General features: G+C 36.5%; 1 pseudogene; it reads left to right on the forward strand.

Moving 5' to 3' along the window:
- The first annotated feature begins 8,626 nt into the window (after window positions 1-8,626).
- LOC123853232 (non-histone chromosomal protein HMG-14-like) lies at window positions 8,627-8,931 on the forward strand (annotated as a pseudogene).
- The last annotated feature ends 11,294 nt before the right edge of the window (window positions 8,932-20,225 follow it).

Genomic DNA, 20,225 nt, shown 5'->3' on the forward strand with positions numbered 1-20,225 from the left:
TGAGTCTTCCTGAGAACTTTGAAAGCATAAGTTTACTCAAAATTATGCTAAATGATGATATTTCTTATTTCAAAGTATAATCATTTCTTCCCAAATCATATCACTGCTAAGTACAAAACTAAAAGATTACATATAACTTGTAACTTTCCAAGATATATCATTAAAGAAATTAGAAGCAATTATATCTATAGCATGTCAGACCATTAAAGTATATAAAATTATCTTCAGATGTTTTTTAAAATACATGAAAAAAAATTAATGAAATTGAGCTTTGAAGAGTAAATGACTTTCATCATTCATATTTTTGGAGCCTTATGTAATAATAAAATATTTTATTGCTTCCTTTGGGAAATACCCATAGTTATGCCTCCCAGAATTAAGTATTCTTACCACCACAATTTTGGCTCAATTAATAACATACATTCAGAGATGCTTAAAAAGAAAGGTTTCATGGAACTGGGGTGAGTTACATGTATACTTCACTTAAAAGGCTAAAAGTCAAACCTGTCTTGCCCAGAATTTCTCCCTCGGCTCTTCCCATTTCCAATGAGATTCCATCATCTCCAAAGGGGATAATTTAGAAATTTTTTCTTTTCCAAATTTCCTCTCCCCCATCACATTTTAATACCACAGATATATTACAGCTAATGTACTATATATCAGCTAACGTACTATATGGATATCTGCGTATTATACATAAAAAATAGCAAGATCTTTTCACCTCCCAAGAAGAAATGTTTACCTCCTTGGAGGTGGTCTTGTGCCCACAGGGAATGCATGCTACAGAGTGACAAACAGCACGTTACCTGGCATATAGTCCCACAAGAAATGTTTAAGGTCAAACATGTTTAGAAAATAGTTTCTTAACATGGTATCCACAGAAACCTCGCAGAATTCTGGGTGGGCTCACCAAAATCATATGGAAAAATTTGGATCATCAGGAATTATTCTGAGGAGTTTTCCCTATATTCTCAAATTGTTCCTTGAGAAAGAAATTAAGAAGTACTAGTTTCAGACCAATAGGCAAAGGGATATTTGTATACTGGAAATATTTATTTTCTACAGGACTGGAGATGTTTTAAAGCCATTAACTCAGGGGGCGCCTGGGTGGCTCAGTCATTAAATGTCTACCTTTGGCTCAGGTCATGATCCCAGGGTCCTAGGATTGGGCCCCATGTGGGTCTCCCTGCTCATTGGGGAGTCTGCTTCTCCCTCTCCCTCTGCCCCTCCCCATTTGTGCTCTCTCTCTCTCTCTCAAATAAATAAAATCTTTAAATAATAGACAAAAATAAATTAAAAAATAAAATCATTAACTGAGTTAATGCATTCTATATAATGGTTTCTGTTTCCCTCTGTTGAAATACCTAAATTCAAGTTAGATCACCAAACTTTTACAGAGTACTTTGTGAAAATGGCTACATATGTAAACAAAGTGGAACACTGCCCTGAGCTTTCTTAGAACAAGAGTTATTGTTAAATGGTTTGCACTGTTAGCCCAAGTTTTAGCCTCAAAGTTGCTGGTAGGATTACTAGAGACCGATACGGTCATTTGGTTCTATGTGGGAAATGTTGGATCCCAGATGAGAATTTACAAAGGCCTTTGAGGTCTCTGAGTGGAATAGCTAGCTAAGAAGTCTTATAACTCCAAAGTGCTTCAGGAATATTTAACATTTTAGGAATGGAGTAAATAAGATAACTTATATAAAGCTAAAGTTGAACAAAGACAGAGATTAACTCATATTAGTATGTTTGCCGGCAAATTCTTTTAAGAAATCCTCCCAATTCCCAAGACCTTTGCCTGAGCTGAAAAGGCTTAGCATAAGCTGGAAATACAAAGGCAGGAAATGGACTTTAATAATATTTCTCAATTCAATTTCCATTAGTAGTCAAATAAATAAGCAAATGATCTTGCAGCAATGAAAATGATCTACAACTACACAGAGTAACATGAGTGGACCTCACAAATATAATGGTCAACAAACAAAAAGCCAAATACAGTTTTCATGCTTTATAATTCCATTTCCATAATTTCAAAAATAGGCAAAACCAATCCCTGGTGACAGAAGTCGGGATAGTAGTAGTTGCATTTTGTGTGGGGCTGGGTGGCAGGCAATGACCAAAGAGGACATGAAAGGGGCTCCTAAGTTATTGGACACTGTCTCTTTATCTAGGCAATTTGTACACTAGATCTGCACTGTGTGAAAACTCACTGAGCCTTACACGTAGGACACATGTCCATTACCTGTGTATTACACTTTTTAAAAATTTACTTTAAAAAAAAATAAAATGTATTTTTTAGCTTGTTGAAGTTTCCAGATAATAAGTTCTACATAGTTAATTGGGTCTTTTCATGTTTTTATATTAATAAAATAATTATTTGTATATAACATGTTTATGAGAAGTATATGTTCTATGTAAAGGGTACTGTAAAAGAGATACCAATAGAGACCACAATTATAAAAACAAAAATATATCAAGCACAGGGGTGGGAGGGATGGGGTGGCTGGGTGATGGACATTGGGGAGGGTAGGTGAGCGCTGTGAATTGTGTAAGACTGATGAATCACAGACTTGTACCCCTGAAACAAATAATACATTATATGTTAATTAAATAAAATAAAAAAAATAAAATTCTTATATGTACAAAAAAATATATATCAAGCACACTGGATCCCCTTCTCTTACTTGAAAATTATTCCTCGGTTACTAAATTTAATCCAGAATTTTGCATTTCAAAAAGATTTAGCAACTCCTGGAATGGCACAACAAACCACATTAAAGTAGAGATAAGAACTCAAAGTCTGGACCAGAACCCAAACAAGTGATTTCACACCTCTAAATTTTATTTAGTTTATTTATAAAATGAGGATAGCAATAGTATTTACTTAATGTGATTGCCATGAATATCAAATCAGATAATATAATAAAGTAATTAAGCCAGTACCTGGCACATTCTAGGAACCTCAGAGAGACTTCTATTCTGAGCAACCTTGCTAATAGATTTGAATCAAGAGATTTAAAAGCTCATAATCTTCCTCAACTCTTCATAAAAAGTGCCTGTATCTATCTCATTTTGTTCCCAGTGTATATCACATTTTAATTAGGTTTTACCTCCGAATCATATTCAACACACTACAAATGGACTGTTCCTGCTAATCCAGGAAACCCCACGGAAATCTACGTCCTCTTTTTCTGGTGTCTGCCTGGGTCATACATTAGTAATGTTGTACCAGAGAAGACGGCCAGTGCTCTTCCCAATCATCTAAGTAACTGGGCTCAACTCGGTGGTGTGTTTTTCCAATAGGCATGATTACCTAGGTGATTAAATTATGATCTTGATCACCCAGAGTCTCTCCTTCCTTCCCCCCTGATGCCTTCACCCTGGCTCATGAGTTGTTTCTATTTGGTTACATTGGCTTTTCTTTTACCACACTGGCCATTGAGAGTTTCTATGTCAACTGGAGCAAACTGATAAATGTTTAACAACTAGCTCTCCAGAGAAGATACCCTGATTTGTAGCATATGCTTATTTTTGCATGTAAATACTTCTTCTGTGGTCTGTTGAAGCTACCTATATGAGATCACTGAACAGAGTTGGGAAGAGAGCCACACAATCTGCTTGAAAACCAGTATGGACCAGCTCTAGCATACCACAATGTTAATTCAAATCTGAGCTCAGATATTAAATGCAAAAATTCACTTTGATCTGTCTTCCTTTCCCTCATCCCTTTGTACCTTCCCCTTTGTTATTCTCTTACCCTCTCACTCTTTCTTTCTTCTCCTTCTCCCTCAGTAGTTGGATCTTCACCACCTTTGGAAGTCACTTTGAACTTGCTCAAGCTATGGAAATGCCCTTTCTCATCACACTCTATGGAGGCTGCATACGTCCACCACATGGCAAAGTAGCGTTGTTGCTCCTTAGCGCTCAGGTCTACACTTGCAGGTCAGATCATTGGGAATACTATGGGCAATTGTCTTCTTACAATAGACGGGTCAATTCAACAATTTGAAAAATTTTGGTATGGAACTAGCCCTTATTAGAGATTAATGAAATAAATAGAAGCATATAACCTTTAGAAAAAAAACGTTACATTCTGACAACATATGGTTGGCAAAACTGCCCTGTACACTCTCCACAGAGACAAATGCAAGACTTTTGTTAGGAAAACTCTAGAGAACAAAGTATTTGTTTTGTTTTGCTTTGCTCTTTGCTTCTCTCTCTCTCTCTCCCTCTCTCTTAGAACAGAAGGCATTGTCAGAAAGATCAAATATTTTCCTAGTGAAAAAACATTTATTCTCTTGTTTGATATTTGAAGAGTTATTTTTTTTTTAAAGATTTTATTTATTTATTTGAGCCAGAGAGAATGAGAGAGAGATAGAGAGCATGAGAGGGGGGAGGGTCGGGAGGGTCAGAGGGAGAAGCAGTCTCCCTGCCGAGCAGAGAGCCCGATGTGGGACTCGATCCCGGGACTCCAGGATCATGACCTGAGCCGAAGGCAGTCGCTTAACCGACTGAGCCACCCAGGCGCCCATTGAAGAGTTATTTTTGAAGTGAGACAAATTCCCTTTGTGAATTATATATCAAAAAGTTAAAATCTAAATGAAATTTCTTTGCAGTACTAACTGAATGAAGGATTTATCTTAACTACTATGGTGATGGCAAATCTGTCTTTGCTTGTCTTCATTTTCTCAAATCTTCATAAGTATTTGTCTATAGTCCTTAGATCTGTTGCCAACATAACAGATTAGTCGGGACAATTCTATTTTTATAATTAGGTCCCACACCAGCCCACATTCACCAAAATCGGTCCTACCTATCTGCCATCATTTGCCACCATTGCCATTTCTCTGTAGAAAGAAAACGACAGATTTTCTGAGTGGTGCTCTGAGCACACAAGTTTGCCCATCAGTGTGGTACGTATCACTGTATAATTTTCAAATGATTTTAAAACTTATTAAAAATGTCCCGCTTAGCCACAAAATGAAGTAAAAGAATGGAGACCAGTCATTTTATATTTATTACCATTGCTAAGGGGGAAAAAATCCTACTATAATAAATAAATGCTAGGTTCCCAAGGGCAATGATTATACTCTATCATCTGCAACCAATATGCGAGGAAGCTGGGTGAAAATTGTAATATTTAACATGTGTCTGAGGATGTAGACTTAATATATATTAAGTCATTTTCCACTAAAAGCAATTACCTAGGGTCAGGATTGTTAGCTTTGTCTTTTTACATATTTGCTTGTTAAAAGAATTCATCAGTGGATATGGAAGACAGTGAAATATTTCTTTAACCTAGAATTCTCTAGTTATGATGAACTAACGGGTATTAATTAAACAAAGCCAGGGCTAGGGTAGAGCAAGAAAGATGCCTAGGGTGAAGAAGTCAAAGAAGCACTTACTTTTAGTGCAGGGCCCTGGTCCTGGCTCTGTAATTAAACCACATTAACAGAAGAACTCAAATGCTATTGGGTATTACCTCCAACACCTGTCAATGCAGGCCGTGGCCTCATGTCAAATGTCCCTCAATTACTGTTGTGACTCCCAGAAGATGCATTACAAGTGGTCATGAATAAACTCACTGCTGCAGGGACAGTCTCTCAAAATTTCACTGTGCTTTGTTGTAATGTGGGAAAGAAGGGTTTGATTCATAGTGTTTCCAGCATTGCTACTTGTGTTTCGAGTCTTACTGAAGTTTAATGAAACCACTCTTACAGTCATCATTCACAGCTCCCTGATATCCTCTGGACTTGGACGTGAATTCAGTGCCTCCAACTGGGATGGGGAAACAAATATCAGGGACAGATCTTCCGCTCACTACAATGTTCCACCTTCTGATATTCCAGAAATGGATTCCATAGTCATCTTTATTCCGCTCTATCAGTCACAGTAAGTGCTCCCTCTCTCTTTTATCCATCCACTCATCCATCCTTCCATTACCCTATTGATTCAACAAATATCTATGAAGAAAATTCTGTGAGCCAGGCACAATGCAATGGGGTCTCAGTGTTAGACAAGGATTTTACAGTCTTCTTGGGATGCTATTAAGTCTAAACTTCCACAACCCATTCCAGCAACCATCCAGACATGCTTGAATCTTTATACTCAATTTGGGATCTCAATCTAGTTTTACAAAAGTTAAATAAAATGGCTATGTAAAAACTAGATCTTTTTTTTTAATTTCAAAAATTTCTAATCAGCTCAAAACTGGGGGATAGACTGAGGAAAATTTTTCCTTTAAGTAAATATACTATATGGAAAAAAATATTTACTTAGCAAACAGTATGTTTAGTTGATTAATTATATTCTTGATAAAAAGATCATGCCACAATTTTTTTTTTCTTAGACTATATCTGAACAAACGCCTCGAGACAGACAAAAGGAAGCAACTAAACTCTAAGCAATGGAAAAGAAAAAGAATTTATATTTGGGATATCCTGTGGAAAAGTGAAACAATTGGGTTACATGGACACCTAGAAACAGACAAAAATACCAAATTCAAGTTATTGAAATTTAAGCAGAAAGCAAAATGACTATTGTTTGTTCTCTGGTGTACTGTATGCTTATTAAATATTATTATACTTGAAATATAGTTTTGCAAGACTTAATTTTCACTCCTATTCACATGGTCCTAAATACCATCCACCTGGTGCCACTTGAAAGGATGTCAGGAAACTCAAAAGAAAAAAAAATTAACCGCCCCAAACTAGCCACTTCTACTACATGCAAAGTTTTTTTTCTTTAATGGTAAAGTTTATATGATCTAAAATCTCAATCTTACCCTGAGATCATGTCCGAGACTTAACCGACTGAGCCACCCAGGCACCCCTCTGAAACTTACTTTATTAATAGTTCTTCACAACTACCTCAATGTTTTTTCACAGCCTCCTCTTATTTGCTGTAAACTTATTATTCCTCATCGCTAAACCTCTCAAGTTGTGACGATTAAATAAGAAAAAGATCAAATGAGAGGATTCATTTCAGCTGCTAATAACAGAAAGCCCCAAGTAACAATTGCTTAAATAAGGTAGCGTATTCCTTTCTCATGTAATAGAATTCAGTTGGAGGCTGTTTGGGGCAGGAATGGTAGCTCCATAATTATCAGTCTCCCTCTAGCTTCTTCAGTGCCACGGTGATCTCAAGCTCAAAGATATGTGCTCCAATGCCAATTGGCAGCAGGAAAGAGGAAGGAGAAAGAATGACCGGACACCAGCTTTCACTATAGCTTATCTGAAGAAACTTAATCACCTAGTCACACAAAACTGCCAGCCACAATCTTTTTTTTTTTTTTTAAGATTTTTTATTTATTCATTTGAGAGAGAGAAAGAGAGAGAGAGCATGAGCAGGGAGAGAGGCAGAGGGAGAGGGAGAAGCAGGCTCCCCGCCGAGCCAGGAGCCCGATGTGGGGCTCGATCCCAGGACTCTGGGATCATGACCTGAGCCGAAGGCAGACGCTTAACCATCTGAGCCACCCAGGCGCCCCCAGCCACAATCTTTTGGTCTCAAGTTCCATAGGCATGAATCAGAAACCAATCCAAGATGCCTCGTTACATTTGAGGAAGAGGGTCAGTTATCCCATTCCTTCCCTTGGATGGGAGATGGGACCTCAACACAGAATGTTCCAAACTAGTTCTCACCAAATCCGGCTGCATCTCCAGCAACCTTACTGTTTTAGATCCTTGTGTATGACTCATCCAGCAGCTTCACAGACATGTTCTTTGAAATTTCAGCTTGTTAATCTGACTCATAGCACATTGTCACTTGGAGTTCAGACAAAGCTTCCAACATAACATCCTGTGACACTAGTAGAAAAGGAAGACCTGATTTTTTTGTAGCCAGCCATCTTAATAAATTTCCTTTTTAGTTCAAATAGATTTTTAGTTCGGTTTCTTGGTTTTCTTTGGTATTCAATTATATCATCAGAAAACAAAATTTTTTAATGCATTTATTCCGCATAGTACCTTATTCCATTACCATATTGAATGATCACAGTGCCCATTACAATTCTTGCCTTGTTCTTAATTTTAATGGGAATGACTAACATTTCACTATACATATTTACCGTTGGTTTCTGAAATGTACTCTTAAGGGGTTTAAGACTTGTACAGGCACTAATCATGTTTTATCTCCTTTTATTTCCATGAAATAAATTAAGTTTCCTAATGTTGATCTTTATATAACTAGAATGCGGAAACTTCCCTTAATGATAGTCTATAACCAGTTGCCCCCTTCCTTGAAACCATTACACTATTCACCCCCTTCCAATATAATTCATACTGCTCCTTGCAAAGATCTCTGAAATTCTATTTTCAGATTTCTTTTAGTCCTCTTTCTCTTCCAGCCTATAGGTATTTTTTTTGTTGGTATGGTTTGTTTTTTTGGGTTTTGGTTTTGGTTTTTTCGTTTTGCAGGGGGTTTGCTTGTTTGGGTTTTTTTGTTTGTTTAATTTACATGTCTGTGTCACTGGGTAGATTGAGCTCTTTAAAACAAAAACTGCTACATTTTTTGGCTGTCTTCAGAAATTATCAGGCGGCTCACAGAAGCTCAGGCGGTGGCAGGAGCAGCATGGGCCAAGCAGCCCAGCTTCGCGAAGGCTCTGGGCGCTCTGGGCCCTGCCACAATGATGACCTAGAAGAAGGTCAGCTCTGTCAAGAGGGCGGGAAAGGAGGGGCCCAAGAGGAGATCTGGGAGGCTGTTGGCCAAACCTGCTCCTGCAAAAGTGGAAACAAAGCCAGGAAAGGGGACAGGACAGGATAAATCTTCAGACAAAAAAGTACAAACAAAGGGGAAAAGGAGGCGCAGGGAAAATAGGCTGAAGGGGCTAACAAAGAAACAAAGGCAGACTTACCTACAGAAAATGGAGAAACTAAAAATGAGGCGAGTCCAGCTTCTAATGAAGCAGGAGAGAAAGAAGCCAAGGCTGATTAAAATCATTACTATGTCTTATCAGTGGTCCCTGTCTCCCTTCTTGTACAACCCCAAGGAATATTTTTATCCACTATTGTGTAAATGCAGGTTTTTTAGTGGTTCCAAAAACATTTTTAAGAAGGAGGGAATCGGGCGCCTGGGTGGCTCAGTCGTTAAGCAACTGCCTTCGGCTCAGGTCATGGTCCCAGGGTCCTGGGATCGAGCCCCGCATCGGGCTCCCTGCTCAGCGGGAAGCCTGCTTCTCCCTCTCCCGCTACCCCTTGTGTTCCCTCTCTCACCGTGTCTCTCTCTGTCAAATAAATAAATAAAATCTTTAAAAAAAAAAAAAAAAAAAGAAGGAGGGAATCCCACCTCAACCCATTTTTTAAAGTGTAAATGCTTTTTGTTTTTAAGAGACAAAATCCTTTGCTGTTGTGTATTTTCTGGTATGACCAGAAAAGAGTAGGATATTGAATGTAGGAGGCTTTGATTGCCTTGGGTGTCAGCTTAATATTCCATAGATGGGGTCGTTTTTCTATCCTATAATATGAAGCATACTAAATGGCAATTTGGAGTCAATCGTGCGCTTAATATGTCTTGAACATTTTAAATTACTTCTATTCCCATGTTGTTTTTGGTAGAATTGATTCCTAAAGAAACCCACTCCTTGATCTTAGCATTCCCTGTCAGAATTTTGTGCACTCTGTCACATCCTCGTTGTGGTAGTCCGGTTTTCTAGAAACTCTGTTAATGTGTTGTGCAAGATTGAAAATTTAAGTATGTAGTGTACAGGATATTAAATTGTGAATTAATGGGGTGTAACAATGTTACAGTGTATCAACATTTGGAGATATTGGTACTTGATATACCGTTAAGGAAAATTTGCCTGCAGATTTTAAGCTGGGAGGTCACTGGAATAACTTTTAGAAAATAGTCACAACTACATGATTTTTTTTAGATTTTCTATACATACGTTAAGAGTTGTATACAAATGAGATGTCTGTACTGATCCTCAGAACAATCAATAAAAACTCAATTATGAAAGAAAAAAAGAAATTATCATAACGCCTGGCATGTAATTGATGTTCAATAAATACCACAATGACTTGTAGGACACTGCCCTCTGCACTTGACTATGTTAAACAAACAAATAAACAAAAAATACAAGCCAGTATCTGGGATGAAAATAGATGCAAAAAAATCCCACAAAATACTAGCAAACTCAATTCAACTACACATTAAAATGATCATCTACAATGACCAAATGGGGCTTATCTGTGACACGCAAGGGTGGTTCAATATTTATAAGTCAATAAATATAATACACCACAGTAACAGAATAAAGGATAAAAATCATGATGATCTCAGTAGATGGGAAAAAGCATTTTACAAAATTCAATATCCTTTCATAATAAAAGCTCTCAACAAGTATAGAAGGACTGTAACTCAACATAGAAAGGGCCATATATGACGAGCCCACAGTTAATATTATACTCAGTTGTAAAAAGTTGAAAGCATTTCCTTTAAGATCAGGAACAAGACAAGGATACTCACTCTTACCACTTCTATCAACATAATACTGGCAGTCCTAACCAGAGTAATTAGGCAAAACAAGAAATAAAATCTATCCACATTGGGAAGGAAGAAGTAGATTAATTCTATTTCCGATAAAACTATTCCCTGTCTCTCTTGGTTAGTGTTTATATAGAATAATTTTTGTCATGTCTTAGTTTTTAACCTTTCTTTTGTAAGGCATTATCATTTGCCAACAACACATAGCTATTTATTTTTAAATCAAATCTGATGGTCTTGGTCTTCTAATAGGATAATTACTTTATTACATTTATTCTAATTACTAATATATTTGTATTTATAACACTTCAAAATAAGGTTTTTAGTTTACTATCCTTTTCTTAGTATCTTGTTTTTCTTTTCCTGCTTTTTGTTGACTTGATAGACATTTTTTCCTGGTTAGAAATTGAGCATTCTATTATTGCAGTGGCTTTGTTTCCTTTAAAAATTTTAATATATACACTTAATTTTATTTCTCCCTACTAAAGTCTGAAGTTAACCAATAGTTACTATCATCTTTCAAAGTTATGTTAACAAATAGTATTTTCTTCAGGTACTCGACCTTGTTTGCAAGCCCTCCCCAAATAGCTATTATTAGTGATGGTCATAATTTTAGTATTTTTAAGTTTGTTAGGTCAATTACTTTGTTCCCTATTTTTCTTCTCATTTTCCAAACCTTTTTTTTCTTTTTTTAAGATTTTATTTATCTATTTGAGAGAGAGAGCATGAGAGAGAGAGAGAGAAAGAGAAGGAGCTGGGGGAGGGGCAGAGGGAAAAGGAGAAGCATATTCCCTGCCCAGATATTCATAAACACAAAAGCACAAATAAAATGTTGCCTGTAGATCCTCACTGACAGTCATGCTGAAGGATATACTTTAGCAAGAAGAAAATTGAATTATTAAAACTTTGGAAGGGCACCTGCTACATGACCCCTAATTTGAGTGTAGAGGTATAATATGTGGCCTAGGAACCATTTTTCTCTAGCACAACATAAAGCAGATGAAATTTTATATCCTGAGCTTAAAGAAAAAATTAACCTAATCAAGTTAGTACAAAATTCTATGAGGGTAATGTCCACTGATAATCAAGACTTTATGATGAGTATGGTTATTTTGTAATTTCTCTCTTTTTTTTTTTTTTAAGATTTTATTTATTTATTCATGAGAGACAGAGAGAGAGAGGCAGAGGGAGAAGCAGGCTCCCAAGGAGCAGAGAGCCCGACGCGGGACTCGATCCCAGGACCCTGCCTGGGATCATGACCTGAGCCGAAGGCAGACGCTCAACCATCTGAGCCACCCAGGCGCCCTGTAATTTCTCTTTATCCAGTGTCTGATTTAGGGGGGTCTCCTACTATACAAAATTGATGTTTATTTTATAGAAGTCTTCATTTTGTTATTGTCATTTACTATAGATCAAGATCAGATGGATTGTTTCAGTAAGCACATGAGGAGGAGTTAATTATACAGTTAAAACAATACTGGCATTTTGAATTAATGAATATGCTAATTTGTTTAGTTCAATTTATGTAAAGAATTTACTATAATCACATCTGGTAAACTTGGAAGTTTAAGAAACAATTCTAAACATTTTTATTCAAATAATTGCTCAGCACATCTGTCAATTACTTGTTAATTGACTGAAATAGGACTCATAACTATGCCATCTGTCACTAACACTCATTCCAAATACCAGTTGATCCCTTAGTGTTAAATGCAAATTGACCTGTTCATTCAACTACTAAGTTTTATCTGTTTGATTCAATTATGCCACTTTGCTACTTTTTTATGCTCACCACACATCTGGATTTATTTTTGCCATGGCAGTAATTATGTCAATAAGCATCAAAATGTGTATCATTCAACTACTATAGTCCTCTAATCTAAACATAGCTTTAGAATAGATTCATTTGACCTTTAGATTTTAGCTCTATTATTTTATTTAGTAGTCCATGTAATTCTCTATTGTTTATAATTTTTAAACCCAGATTGACAGAAATATTTTTTTAAATCCTAATACCTGGTACATTGTTGAAAACCTACTAGGAATAAGATAAAAATATGAGAAATCTTCAGTGTCATTTTGATAAAATCTCTGAAAAGAAAGCAACTTTGTATTCATCTAAAGGATGAAATAAGGGGCACCTGGGTGGCTCAGTCAGTTAAGCATCTGCCTTCGGCCCAGGTCATGATCCCAGGGTCCTGTGATCATGCCCCGCATCGGGCTCCCTACTCAGCGGGAAGCCTGCTTCTCCCTCTCCCTCTGCCTGCCGCTCCCTGCTTGTGCCCCCTCACTCTCTCTGTCAAATAAATAAATAAAATCTTTAAAAATAAATAAAGGATGAAATAAAGAGATGTTCAAAGCTTCCCATGTGGAGATGTTTTTATTCTTTGTCTAACACATGGGATTCTGTACAAATTATTCTCATTAAAGCTAATGATAATCTTGACTGTAACTTCCCTAGGGTCTCAGCGGGAAATCAGAGGCTGGCATTTCTAAAGTTATCTAAAGATAAAGATAACTTCCCAATTATTCTATAGCATGGTTATCCACTCCTTACAGGCCACAGTTTACTTGAATGGTTTTAATGCTCTTGTATGTATAACACACAAGTAAATCACCATTCACAACTGGCATTACAAATGTTGTACCAAAAGTTAGACGTCTCATTACACCAGATACTGTGTTGTGCTGCTCTGAAATCCTCCTCAGGACGAAAACACTCACTTCTTCCATTGCTGGGCATGTTGGTCGACAGCTCTCTGAATATCTCTCTCCAGGAATTAGCCTCAGCCAAAGAGAGCAGACTGGCCCAAGGTCAACCCCCTCCTCAACGGTGGCCTGCATTCAAAGACTGGTAGATACAGGAGATAAAATCCTGGCTTCTTGCCTCAAAACATAAAAATGCTGAAGGGCCGTCCCAAATGGAGGGCTTTGTAGGATTATCGGAGGCCATAGTTGCAACTGCTTCATTGCTCGCCTTCTTGGTCTGCTCAATATTGCTCCAATCATGTTTCCTAGCTGTTCACAAGAGCAATCCCCAATAAAACCCCTGCATGTAAATCTCAGAATCTCAAAATCTGTTCCTTGGAGAACCTGTCCTAAGGCACTTCGTTTCCTTGATTTATGTGATGTTTCAGTGAAAGCAATGTAACATTTCACGTTTTATATGAAAAAAAGCTTCACAGTCAATAGAAGAAGCAAGAAAGAACTGAAAGACCTGGGTACTATAATCTGGTAAGCTGGGGACATTTTGAAACACATTTTCAGTTATCAGCTGGAATTAGTTTTAAAAGCATTCACGAAACTGGTTTTCTCAAAACAGCAGGTGGAATTTCTTCTAAAGAAATGTAGCAATACACCAGATGAACTGGAAATGAAGATGGTACATTTTGTAGTAGCTATAATGTTTGCATTGCCCCTGAACACAAGTGATAATTTGTCAGAGAAATACTCCATCATTTAAAAAAAAAAAAAAAGGAAGAAAGAAATATCATAGTATATTAATTAAAGTATATTAACTTAGTTATATGAAAATGCACAAATATATAACAATTCAGGCTCTGGCTGGTGAAGTAGGATGAAGATAAAGAGAGTTAAATTAAATCTAATCTAAATTAAATAATTTATAATATTAGATTAAATTAGATCAAATTAAATCTAAATCTACTCCATGACAATCTGATCTCCACCAGGGCTGTTGAAATGGTAGACCATTTTTGTACTTCCTGATATGGCAAAGAAAAATAGCAGATCTATTAGAAATTCCATTTAAAGACTCCTAGATTCTGGGTCACTTCAATACCTGCCTCCTGCACAATTTGGGAAACTCTAAGGAAGTATCTCGTTTATAACACCTAAGCATGGTTTCAGTCACAAATTACACAACTATAATTTGCTATATAAACAAAGTCGATCAAGCCAAATATAAACATACTTCCAGATGTTTCACTGATTTTAGTCATTGGGAAAGCAAAAGCTCCCCATTAATGAATTGGGAACTGATAAATCAGCATTACATGTGTTCAAAATTTGTTTACTCAGATTACACACACACTCACACACACACACATCATTACATATTTGCTCTTCTAAGGAATAGAGAATAAACGCATGGGCCAGTACCTGTGATTAATCACCAACAGCTGTGCATTATATAACTCTACATATGGACCAGAAGACACCAGCGCTAGGAACCCAGTGTCCTATTAATCATGCTTAAGGTTTAGGGGTATATTGAGGACCACGTTTGTGTTGATGAACAAATATAATCAATTGAATTAATATTCTACAACTGAAGTTTTTCTTTCTTTCATCCTTATCAGTAGTGAAGGCAAAAACATAGCTTTATAAACAGCATTTGACTATGAATTCATTCTATAAGGATAAGCAGTTATATTTTTTAATAGAGCTCTATATGTGTGTAGTACTACATTAAACCTTGGAGCTACCAAAATTGAAATGATATAAAGGCCTCTAACTTATGCTTTACATTGACTTAATTTCTTATGTCAAATTAGAAGGAGCAATCAGAGGCTTATTCTTGAGTCAACAGACAACTAAATTAATGTTGCTAGCTATGGTGATAATCAGGCAAGAAATTATGATAGAGATTTATATGTCCCCAATTACTAAAAAAGGAACACAAAACCCAGACCACTGAAAATAAAGCATTAGCTTTAAACTCTGTGGCCAGACAGAATTAGTAATTAGTAAGAATAACAGCAAATTTTGTAATAACTATCAAATCATATGATCTCATTTATAGCTCTAATTTTTAGACTTTATTTTTTTCTTTTTTGGCATTGCCTTTGTTTTGGGGGGGGTTCTTTGTTTTTGGTTTTTCTTTTTTAATATAAATTCAATTAGCCAATATGTAGTACACCATTAGTTTCAGATGTAGAGTTCAATAATTCATCAGTTGCATATAACACCCAGTGCTCATCACATCACGTGCCCTCCTTAATGCCCATCACCCAGTTATCCCATCCCCCCACTCATGTCCCCTCCAGCAACTGTGAGTTTGTTTCCTATTAACTGAGTGGGAAGTAATCAGAGAGGGAGACAAACCATGGGCATTGTCTTTGAAAGATCATGATTTACAAATAACTCATTCAAGAGGAATGTGTTTGCAGCCCCCACTGTGTGCCAAGCATTACCTTGTCATGTGGGACACTATGGGGATTAAGACAAAACTTGCCTTCTAGGAGCTTCCAGTCTGAGAGAAGATAGATAAGAAATAATGGCAATAAAATAAAGATAAGTGCTAATAAAGGCACAAATTACTACCATAGCAGAGAAAGTGGGGAATTAATTCTGCCAAGGTCAAGGGAAAGTGTGGATATGGTTAGGACATTTGAAAGGAAGAATAAACAGAATTTTTCTAGTCAAGACATGGAAGGGAATTCCAGATAAAGAAGCAAAAGGGGCTAAATCAAGGAGACCTGAAATACATGGCAAATTCTCAAACGAACCAGAGAAAAATGAGGGAAAGGTGAGGCTGGAAAAACCTGTATAAAAGTAGAGTAATATCTACTCCCGTACATTCCATGCCATCTTTTAATTTTTCCTGACCTTTATATTAAAAATACCATTTCAAACAACTAATTAGTAATGACAGCTCCAACTTGGTCACTAAATACTTCCCTCCAAAAAATTGTCCATCAGCTTCATAATTGCTTGTTCTGAGTGTCTCATTAAGATGCATTGTATCACGAATTCCACTGAGTTGAGAATTAGGAGACAGGGGTCCTTCCCATAGTCTAAATAAATAATGTCACTTCACTGAATGCCAGTTTTTTACTCATCAGTAAAACGCTGGTTTGAGGTACAATCTTGCCTTAAGGTCTCTTGCAGCTCCGAGAGACTGATTACTATTGAACTGAGTATCAACCCTAAAAGAAAATCCATTAAAGGGAAATTGTTTTTCTAAAAAAGAAAAAAGGTAAGTTAAACGAAAATACAACAGGCAAGGATTCAGAGGTCAAATGGAGAACACACTGAATATGAGTTGGAAATGCCATACATCTTAAAAAGCGACAATTTCTGTCAGATGGCAAATCCTGCTTTTTTCCAAAGGCTGCATGGAAAAAGTTCTTTGAAGGTAATTTGAAGTGTGTTCTTACATTTCCCTTTCATATATATAAAATAGAGAGAGAAAGAGGGGCTAGGGGATTGTCTAAATTCTCTGGGGGATTTTGATAAACAAGATTGCTAAAAGTTGGTAACACATTCTTATAAAAAGCAACATGGGATGAGAAAGCACATACACTGCCTTTCTATCCTGGCTTCATGACTTCTCAGTGGTATGATCTTGGACAAACACTACACCTGCTTTCTAGACCTCAGTTCCTTGATATGCGATAATGGGATACAAATGCCGAACCCATCAAGTTGCAGTGAGGAATACAAGGGACAGTCTATGTAATCCATCAGCACCTCCGGCAAAGCGGTGGGTACTAGGTCAATATTGATTCATAATGATGCATAATGATGAGTAAATTCTAATCAATAATGATTCATATGTTTCATATGATAAAGCATAAAGAATAACATGCTTTCTATCATGCTGTATTAGGCTTCATCTTAAATCAGTGTTTACTCTCTTCTTTAGATGAGACCTAATTTAGGTTCTTCAAAAATAATTTTAAAATTTGAAATTTCAAAACACTCATAAGTTTAGAGACAGACTAAAAATATTTTTCTACTGCCCTCCCATTTTTTTACACAAAACAATATCATATAACTTCCAGGTATTTATTATCACACTGATTTTAAATTTCTACTTGTGGGGAGCCTAGGTGGCTCAGCTGGTTAAGCACCTGACTTTGGCTCAGGTCATGATCTCAGGGTTCTGGGACCAAGTCCCACATCGAGCTCCACACTCAGTGGGGAGTCTGCTTCTCCCTCTCCTTCTACCTTTCTCTCTCAAATAAATTAAAATCTTTTAAAAAGGGCACCTGGGTGGCTCAGTTGGTTAAGCGACTGCCTTCGGCTCAGGTCATGATCCTGGAGTCCCTGGATCGAGTCCCGCATCGGGCTCCCTGCTCGGCGGGGAGCCTGCTTCTCCCTCTGACCCTCCCCCCTCTCATGTGCTCTCTCTCTCTCATTCTCTCTGTCTCAAATAAATAAATAAAATCTTTAAAAAAAAATCTTTTAAAAAAATAAACTTCTGCTTGTGAGAGATAAATATATATTTATCTGGATACTTCCCCATCTTTTCTAGATGCAAACAGGACTTTTCTCACAATTGGGTATTTATTTCAAAGGAGAAATATATTCCAACATCTCTCTTTAAAAAAAAAAAAAAGTTAAATATCAGAGCTTTAGGCTAATAAGGCTCTAGCACAGTGCCGTAGAAATTATAGACAAAGACAGGATTACTCTTGGATTTGATTGTATAAAACTATCTTCTGTAGAGTATTTAATTCATGAGCAATCAATCATGATTTGGAAGAGATTTTTCTTCTAGTTCCATAAGTGGTAACAATTTTAGTCAACTCCTAGTTACCTGAACTATCATTAAAGAGAAACATGTATGTGTAATCTTAATCTTAAAAGGTAACTATTCAACAATATCGTATCTTGTATGAAAGGTCCTTTCAGTCATTTTTGAGTAACCAGGATATTCAAGGTACCATGAGAGAAGCACAAAAGTGTAAGAATCCGTCACTTGGCCTAAGAGCTTATCATACAATAGGAACATAAGATATTTACTAAAGGTAAGTGCAATACAAAACAGTAGGATAGAAAGCCTATGAGTCGAATTAGTAATAAATGCTAGGAGAGAGCAGAAGAAGAGATATCCTGTCAGGCTCTGTGATCAAAACAGTCTTCATGAATGCGACAGGGCTTGGACTTGGTCTGAAATGATGGGTAGGATATTGATCGATGGTGAGGAGGACATGTGGCAAGCAATACAGGTAAATAGGATAGCAGAAGAGGTTTCATGACTCTGGGGAGAACCATAAATTATAAATGAAATTTACATCTAAAACCAAGGCAACCGATTAATTAAATCCTCTGGAATTCTCATCATAGGGCCCTTCTAAAGGAACGTGAGACAGTGCTAAGCACTTACGAGGACTCAAACATGCTGATACACGATTTAAACTACACATTTTACACATAGGAATCATAAGACTTAAATAATACTCCATCACACACTGAAATATCCTAACAGAGTATTCACTGGCTTGGGGGAAAAATGGTTTTCTGATTATGGAATGGAGCAGACATGTTGGATAATCTAAGGGAAACATGCAATATATAGGTGTTAAGATCTCTCTACAAATTCTGCACAGCCCGAAATAAGTGGATAAACAGGCATTTGGTACTCTGCCAAAAACATGCCTTTCCATTCCAAAAACAAATGAACGTACCGTTTTGAAACTTTATCTTTTCTCTTTCCTCTTTAAATTTTTCCTAACTGCCACTTTTTAGGCAGGTCTTGCTATGGAGTACATTAACTAAAGAATTTTCAGGGGAATGCGATTTCTTTCAGTCAACCTAAAAAAAAAAAAAAAGTTTACTTTACAAGTAAATATGCACTTCAAAGAAACTTTTTAAAATCTTCTCTTAAATAACAGAACCTTTTTCTTTTTAACTTTATGTCAGGTTGACATCAAAAGCATAAGATCATTGAATTGTTTTTCCTGTTTGGAACAACTCACCTGGCAGTCACTAATATAGTTCGTTTCAAAGACTTAGAGACAAATCAAAGAGATTTATTTAGGCTAATGTCCTCCTCCAGGGACAGTCTAAGAGAGTCTTGCCTGGGGACAATGGGCAGTGCCTACGTAAGACAATGTCCATCTAACTGGAGGGCAAGATGATGAGGGAGCCCATGCTGAAATAATCCATCTGTAACCTGCTGTTTTAATTACTGGGAACTGCAGTACAAATGACAGAAATAACAATGTTATCACTTAAGAAGGGGGAAAATTACCCTAATTGGCCTTGGTAGAATTTCTTTGCCTTAAAATAGATGAAGTAAATGAATTTTTGCAGGTAGTATTAACTCTGTTCTCCTTAGAATGTTTTTCCTGAGAAATTGTTAGTAAACAATGGCATAAGAAAATTTAAAAACAAGTTATTCAACAGCTTGATAGTTATAACAATATTTATATTCATTCTGCTCATTATTTTATTTCATCTATCTTTTGCCAACTTTCCCTTTATCCTATAAAAGATTCCTATATATTTTACCTTTTTTATTCAATGCACAATTAAAATTTCTGTTTCCTTTTTAAATGTATGTTGTAAAGGTTGAGTATGTAACATAACCTGTTATAGCATCATCCAAGAACAAATGATAAATAATAACATTACAGAGGCCAATAAAATTGTACTAAGTAGCATCACTTACATTCCGGGGGTTAGTGAATTTTTTCTGGACCCAGCAAGATAATAAACATATTAGATTTTGTGAGATACAGTCTCTGCTGCTACTCTTCAGTTCTGTTGCAGTGCTAAAGCCACCTAGATAAATGGGAGCAGCTCTAGTCTAATGGAATGTATGACAAAATCAGGTGACAATCTCGATTTGGTGGTGCAAGTAGTAGCTTGCTGATCCCAGACACAGATAATTAAAAATCATCTTGTAGATGTAAAGATCCCTTAGAAATTAAATCATGCTATAAGCAGTAGGAAAGAAATTCAAATGTAAAGGTTTTCTTCCATAACAATGAAACTCAATGAAGTACTGACTCATTTTTTCTTACAGTGTTCTTTATATATGTTTTTCT

Source organism: Mirounga angustirostris, unplaced genomic scaffold (genome assembly GCF_029215605.1).
Source record: "Mirounga angustirostris isolate CCGP_5_RB_7025 unplaced genomic scaffold, mMirAng1.0.hap1 SCAF_7, whole genome shotgun sequence".
NCBI lineage: Eukaryota > Metazoa > Chordata > Mammalia > Carnivora > Phocidae > Mirounga > Mirounga angustirostris.